General features: G+C 44.8%; 1 protein-coding gene across 4 annotated transcripts in view; it reads left to right on the top strand.

The window, feature by feature from the left end:
• The first annotated feature begins 4,236 nt into the window (after nucleotides 1-4,236).
• ERCC1 (ERCC excision repair 1, endonuclease non-catalytic subunit) overlaps nucleotides 4,237-7,614 on the top strand; it is a 68,218-nt gene continuing 64,840 nt past the window's right edge. For 2 of the 4 annotated variants that reach the window (XM_063958445.1, XM_063958442.1), the window contains exons 1-2: nucleotides 4,237-4,335; nucleotides 4,916-4,982. The gene's annotated coding sequence lies outside the window, so the exon portion shown is untranslated. Of the gene's footprint in view, nucleotides 4,336-4,369; nucleotides 4,509-4,915; nucleotides 4,983-7,614 lie in introns of those variants that run through there. The other 2 variants (XM_063958444.1, XM_063958443.1) reach the window with 2 other exon arrangements.

Genomic DNA, 7,614 nt, shown 5'->3' with positions numbered 1-7,614 from the left:
TAATCTTTAAATGTTTTAATCGGTCACAGACTACTTCCTCGCTTAAATAAGTACCTATCAGTGGGATATTCTCATTATTGAGATTGTGTGTCAGTCCCTGAAATGGGTCCTCTCTAGTGAATACTGTTGAAAAAAACTCATTTAGTGTGTCCGCTATGTCATTATCATTTTTGCTTAAGACTCCCAACTTGTCTTTTAAAGGGCCTATACTCTCCTTCTTTAATCTCTTGCTATTAATGTATTTAAATAATTTTTGGGGATTCGCTTTGCTTTCCTTTGCTACTAGTTTTTCAGTTTCGACTTTAGCCGCTCTTATTTCCTTTTTGCAAATTTTGTTACATTCATTATAGTGCTGAAATGACTCTGCTTCCCCGTCAGATTTGTATTTTTTAAATGCTCGCCTTTTCTTGCCCATAAGTTCCTTAATCTTTTTGTTAAGCCACATCGGTTTATGATTTTTATTCCTTTTTTTGCTACTCATAGGAATACATTTGAGTGTATTTTTAGCTAGCAGGAATTTTAGTACCTCCCATTTCTCCGTAGTATTTTTTCCTAAAAACAAACCTTCCCATTCAATATCCCTGAAAAATACCCTCATCTTTTCAAAATTTGCTTTGCTAAAGTTTAGAGTCCTAGTTGAGCCAGTATAGGGCTGTTTATGGAAACTGATATTGAATGTGACCATATTGTGGTCGCTGTTTCCTATGGGTTCCCCTACTATAATACCTGATACCAAATCCCCATTGTTTGTTAATACCAGGTCTAAGATTGCATTGTACCTAGTTGGTTCCTCAATTAGTTGGACTAAGTAGTTATCATTAAGTGTGTTTAAACACATATTGCCCCTAGCAGTATCACATGAATCGTTTTTCCAGTTTATCTCTGGATAGTTAAAATCTCCCATCACTACTATGTCTCCTACTCCTGCTGCTCTTTCAATTTGCTTTAGTAACAATTCCTCATCAGATGCGTTGATACCAGGCGGCCTATAGCATACACCCAATACTAACTTTTTTTTTCCTTTTTCCCCGCATGCAATTTCTACCCATAATATCTCGACAGTGTCTACAGTCCCCTCCTGAATATCTTCCCGTATATCAGGTTTTAAAAACGGCTTTACGTAAAGACACACCCCTCCACCCTTTTTATTTAGTCTGTCTCTCCTAAACAGTGTATAGCCCTCTAGATTGACTGTCCAATCATGAGATTCATCCCACCAAGTTTCAGTAATGCCTATAATATCATACTGTTTGCTTGCTGCAAGTATTTCTAGTTCACCCTTTTTACCAGTAATGCTTCTGGCGTTTACATACATACAACTAAGATAAGTATTTTCCCTTGCGTTAGGGACATCTTTCACCTTATGTAGCAATGATGACCTGTAATCGTCATTGGTTAGTGCTTTGGTAAAATCCCTTTTAGTACCCCATTTCGTTTACTACCGCCATCCCCACTATTCTCACTGCATGACCCGTAGTTTCTAGCTAAACCCTCCCCCCAGGCTCCTAGTTTAAAATCTCCTCCAACCTTCTAACCATCCTTCCCCCCTGCACCGCTGCCCCCTCCTCAGTCAGGTGCAATCCATCACGACAAAAGAGATGGCGCCTGAGAAGTCCGCCCAGTGTTCCAGGAACACAAACCCCTCTTTCCTGCACCAATCCCTAAGCCACACATTTACCTCCCTAATCTCCCTCTGCCTCCCTGGACTAGCGCGTGGCACGGGTAATAATTCCGAGAATATTACCTTAGATGTCCTTGCCTTCAGTTTCTTTCCTAAGTCCCTATAGTCTTTCTTAAGGACATCCCACCTTCCGCTAACTTTGTCATTGGTGCCAACGTGCACCAAGACCGCCGGGTCTTTCCCAGCCCCTCCCAACAATCTATCTACCCGGTCCGCGATGTGCCGTACCCGAGCACCCGGGAGACAACAGACTGTACGGTGATCACGGTCCCGGTAGCAGACTGCCCTATCTGCCTTCCTGATGATAGAATCCCCTACCACCACCATCTGACTACGTACCTCTCTATCTTTTATCCCAACCGCGCCAGAGGGACCGCTCCTCTGGATGCTAGAGGGAGCAGTCTCCTCCGGCACCGTCATTTCTTCACTATCATCCTCCGATTCCTCGTCCAATCGGGCAAATTTGTTCGGGTTTGATAGTTCGGAGATGTCGAGCCTCCCCCTCTTTTTCTTCCTTCTAACTGTGACCCAACTGGCTACCTGATCATCATCCTCTTCTACCAGTGACCCCTCCCGCAACTCCTCCACCGTTCTGTCTAAACTACGCTCGAGATCATGAATCTCCCTCAGTCGCGTAACGGTTTGCTCTAGATCAGTTACCTGGGCTTCCAGGGCAACAGTTCGCACACACTTCGTGCAGATGTAATCACACTGGGCCGGTAGCTCCAGGTGTGCATACATCTTGCACGACATGCACTGAGTGAGGTCCTCAATCACAGCCCCTCCTATATTGTTTGTAAGGTCTAACTCCCTGTTACTCTCAAAGAAAAAACAGCAAAAATAAAAAGTAGAAGACAAGCAATCTCACTTATACAATAATTAAGCTGGCTTATACTTATCTATCTTTGTGCGGGTCTTGGGCCTTCACTTTTATGCAGCCGTAGTACTCTCTCCTGCCGCACCTATACTCCACTTAGCAGTTGCAGTTGTTCCAGCTCACTGCACCTCCTTTTCACTCGGCTTCCAGCTCACTTAGAAATCCAAGCAGCACTTAAAAGAGACAAGCCTTTCCACAGAGCCAGTAGTAGGGGAGGGAGGGCGCAAATTTATAGTTTGCAGGAGGGCGCCGACCACCCTGGCAACGGCCCTGGCTCAATGAATAGATTCTGTCTGCTATACAACAGGCAATGGGTTCGTATCCTGGGTATGTTAGCATCTTGAAATTTAATAAAGTACAGTGTGACTGAATAACAAAGAAATCTCAAGTTAAGTTCATTAATGTCGTATAGGTATTAGCAACAGAACGGGTCAAGTTAGGAGACAGGGACGGTCAGGAGATGTTGGGCTTCAAAAAGGAGGGAAGCTGCAAGTGAAAGTAATTAAAACAGATAACTGACAAGTGCAGCCAACAGTGCCCCCTACCCTGCAGCGCTATGGGGGTCATTCCGAGTTGTCCGCTCGTTATTTTTTTCTCGCAACGGAGCGATTAGTCGCTAATGCGCATGCGCAATGTCCGCAGTGCGACTGCGCCAAGTAAATTTGCTATGCAGTTAGGAATGTTACTCACGGCATTACGAGGTTTTTTCTTCGTTCTGGTGATCGTAATGTGATTGACAGGAAGTGGGTGTTTCTGGGCGGAAACTGGCCGTTTTATGGGAGTGTGTGAAAAAACGCTACCGTTTCTGGGAAAAACGCGGGAGTGGCTGGAGAAACGGAGGAGTGTCTGGGCGAACGCTGGGTGTGTTTGTGACGTCAAACCAGGAACGACAAGCACTGAACTGATCGCACTGGCAGAGTAAGTCTCGAGCTACTCAGAAACTGCACAGAGAAGTCTTTTCGCAATATTGCGAATCTTTCGTTCGCAATTTTGATAAGCTAAGATTCACTCCCAGTAGGCGGCGGCTTAGCGTGTGCAAAGCTGCTAAAAGCAGCTTGCGAGCGAACAACTCGGAATGACCCCCTATATGCGGTGCCCCCTCCGCACACACCGAGTTACGGCCCTGCCCCTGCACACCCCCTTAATCTTGACTGCCAACCCTACTCAGAATCACATCTGTGGTCTATAGTTCTGTCAATTTAAATTTTTTCATAGACTGTCATATGTCAGATTGTGCAATTTATTCTATTCTTGTGTCTGGTTTTTTTATTTTTATTCTTGTTTACAGCACATTCATTCCTATATACAGCTGTGCCTGAACATTTTATTTAACATTCATTACAAATATGCTGCTTTGCAAATGTTAGGTGGACAATGTTTGGGATACACTTACACTGGTCTGTCCATAATTTTACAAATAAACTGTATTCCTAACAACAGTAACTGTAATACTAGATCACTGCACTCACATCTAAGTATACATGATATATAAATACACAACATATACTATATAAAGTGCAAGCAAAGGGATCCAGTAGATCGCATTTCATATCCCACAGCACATTGCATCGTTTATATCTTAATCTAATTGCTACATAGAGTGTATATAATGTGTACAAATGCTGAAAGCCCTGTTACATAATGTCTCAATAAGCATGGCCATTGTCCTACAGAAAACTACATTTCCCAGCAGGCATTGCGCACTCCAGCAGCTCCCTCCCCTCTCATGTACCTGGAAGTGTTAGCTGGCCGTGGCTGCCGAGGATTAGCATGGAAGGTGACAATAAAGCTGCAAATATCATATCAGGGCAACTCTCTGTGTCTGCAGAATGTGTCATTGCAACGGGTGCTAATCATGCAATGATCATGCTGTGTCATATCCTCTGGCTGCCGTGGAACTACAAGTCCCAGCCACAGGTTGATTTCCATCATCGCTGAACATGCAAGGGGGTGGGTTTAGGATTGGCATATTCTCAGTAGCAAATAATAAAGTCCACAGTGGGGCTGAAAGGGTGTGTGTGTGTATATTATATGATATATAATATCCATCTATATATGTAAGTGTGCATGTGAGTGTGTCTATCTATCTATCTATCTATCTATCTATCTATCTATCTATCTATCTATCTATCTATCTATCTATCTATCTCAATTTATGTAAGACCTCTCTGCCTCCATTATCCTCCTGCACTTTCCCAAGAGTTTCTTGCCATAAGAGGCATAATATTATTAGTATACTTTGTATATTTACATTAAAATACTGTCTACTCGTTAAACAAATAAACATAACTCTTACATTTACACTTTAACCCCAGTTATTCAGTTAAGCTCATAATATTCTTTATTCTTCTTTTTAGCTTCTGAAATGAATCTGGCTGCCTTATAACTGAGGATGACCAAGAGCAAGATTTACTGACAATAACCGTGAGTTTGTTATCATAATCACACATCTTCTGCAGCTGGAATTTGCTGACATTGACGTCAGCATGTGAGCAGTATGATGTCAGCATGTGAGCAGTTTGATGTCAGTATCAGCATATGAGCAGTATGACGTGAGCACTATGACTTCAGAATGTGAGCAGTTTGATGTCAGTATTAGCAGGGCTGTTTCTAGCCAATTTGGCTCCCAGTGCGAGATTTAAAAATGCGCCCCCCCATGACATAAAAAATGTGCCCCCCCCCCCCCCCCCCCCCCCCACCCACACACACACACACACACACACACACACACACACACACACCTAGATTAAAAAAAAAAAAACTTGCGCGCCCGGCAAGGGCGTGGCCTAATCTAAATGGGTGTGGCCTCATTTAAATGGGCATGGCCTCGTCTGAAAAGACTACCTCACAATCCAGTTTTTGACCCTGCTCCAACAGATCACGACCACCACAGAAAAAAAAAATTCTACCATATTAAGCCCCACACAGTAATGCCCCCTGCACCATATTATACCACATACTGCAATGCCCTTGATACATTAAATCCCCACACTACGGCAGGCAAGAGTCCCCATTTTACACATTGAGAGAGAGAGAGAATACTTACAGAGGCGGTTACCGCTCTTCGGCCCGCCTCACCAGTCGCTCCTCGTGCCGGCCTTTCCCTCTTCCTAACTTGGATACCCCTCTGTACTCTGCTTGGGGGGGGGGTTTCGCGGAGTGACAGGGTTGCGTCGTGACGTAACGACGCAACCGCGTCATTCCGTAAAACTCCGCCCCCCGAGCGGGTTACTCGGGGAGAAATAGGAGGGGGAAGCAGGGAGCCACATTTAGTGCCGTGGCGGGCGCCCAGTGCGGTTGCACTGCTCGCCTGCCCCGAGAAACGGCCCTGAGTATCAGCATGTGAGCAGTATGACATCAGCATGTGAGCAGTTTGATGTCAGTATCAGCATGTGAGCAGCAAGATGTCAGCATGTGAGCAGCAAGATGTCAGAATTTGAGCAGTATGACATCAGCATGTGAGCAGCATTGTGAGGATATTGGGTTCAAAATCACTCAGTCACGGTGGTAGATGAAAAACCAACAGTGGTTTATTAACAGAATAGGTTATAACACAGTTCAGCACACTTCTGTGATCCAATTCTACACGACAATTCCCTCCTGGAGCTCCTGACAGAACATTACTTCTTAGTCAGTCTCCTGCCACTCTCTCTCCTTCTCTCTCAGGTCTTTCTCACGTCCCCTGTTTGCTATTATCAAACCTTTGTCTTTTCTACAATAAGGCGACACCCCCAGAACAGTTTCACATGCCCAGGCATGTCCCCTAGGCCACAATAGATGTTATCTAAAGTAACCTTACTTAATCTGATTGTGTGGCCTGGAATCCATTGTGTGGGGAAGAATGAGGGGGGTGTATGGCCTGACATCTGAGACTGGCTGTATCTACACAACAGCAAACACACAGGTTATCTGATCAGTCATATTGGGAAAACATTATTTTACAAACTATAACACAATAACCATTACATTCATATATATACATTGAAAACATAACTGTACCCTTGTAACAATAACATCATACAATATAATACAATATTGCCTAACATATAACTAATAACATATTGGCAATTGATGAAGTCCATGTGTAGGACCAGGGCTAGGAAAGTAACCACGTGTCTTTTACCACTGAGCGACACGACGCGCCAGCTGTGTCATCACATGTCGTCACATTACCTTCCCCTACTTTCTCGCCCTGTGTCCTAAGTAGCTGAAGCTTGCTGAGCGCAGTGATGCTCTCCTACATCAGACAGTCTGTGCCCCGTCATAATAATGACTGGCTGGTTTCTCTTGTGGGTCTGGTGGTTTTTGTGAATAGCATTTTACAGTTTGTACGGAGCCCACCAGCGTCCCAGGTCCAAAGTCTGTGGTAATTGTCATGAGGCTTGGGTGGGAATTTCTTTCCCCGGTCTGGTGGGTGCGTGGCCCACAGTACATAAATCAATACAGTCTTACCAGGGTCCGGCGGAAACGTGATCAGCAGTCCATAGTTCTTGTATTTCCCCCCGGTGTCCAATCCAAACACATTAATCAAAGTCCCCTTTGTAGACAGCCGCTGGGTTGGGGTAACAGCATGTGCAACAGTGTAATTCAGTAAGTCCAATAACTGCACCTGGGGACCTAATAATTCCCCTACACCCAACTGGGTAACCTCATAGTTCAGATAGTCACAATTTTCCTCCATAACCAAAATCTGATCTCTGGGGCCCTCACTCTCCCTCCCCAACACTGTATTCTCTGGGAACCCAACTTCCATCACCTCTGGTGCATCAGGACAGTGGCTTCCCTCCCCCAAACATGAATCACGGGTATGGTAATTGTCAGGGCACAATGGGGATTCCTTCATGCCAGAAGTTTCTTCTGTGCTATCCTGGGTAAATGCTTCCTCCAGCCTGGCTGGCTGGGTAACTTGTGGGATCCTACTCTGAGTCTTGTATGCTTGGGCCTGGAGTACAATCTGCTCAGCTTCCTTGTGTGTAGCCACCAACTCGACCATGGTTGTACTGGAACATGGATGTAGGTACACAGGGACAGTGGCATTACCTTCTCCATTCACTGC

Source organism: Pseudophryne corroboree, chromosome 3 (assembly GCF_028390025.1).
Source record: "Pseudophryne corroboree isolate aPseCor3 chromosome 3, aPseCor3.hap2, whole genome shotgun sequence".
Lineage (NCBI taxonomy): Eukaryota > Metazoa > Chordata > Amphibia > Anura > Myobatrachidae > Pseudophryne > Pseudophryne corroboree.
The sequence above is the reverse complement of the archived record's forward strand: the minus strand, read 5'-3'. Positions and strand labels throughout refer to the sequence as shown.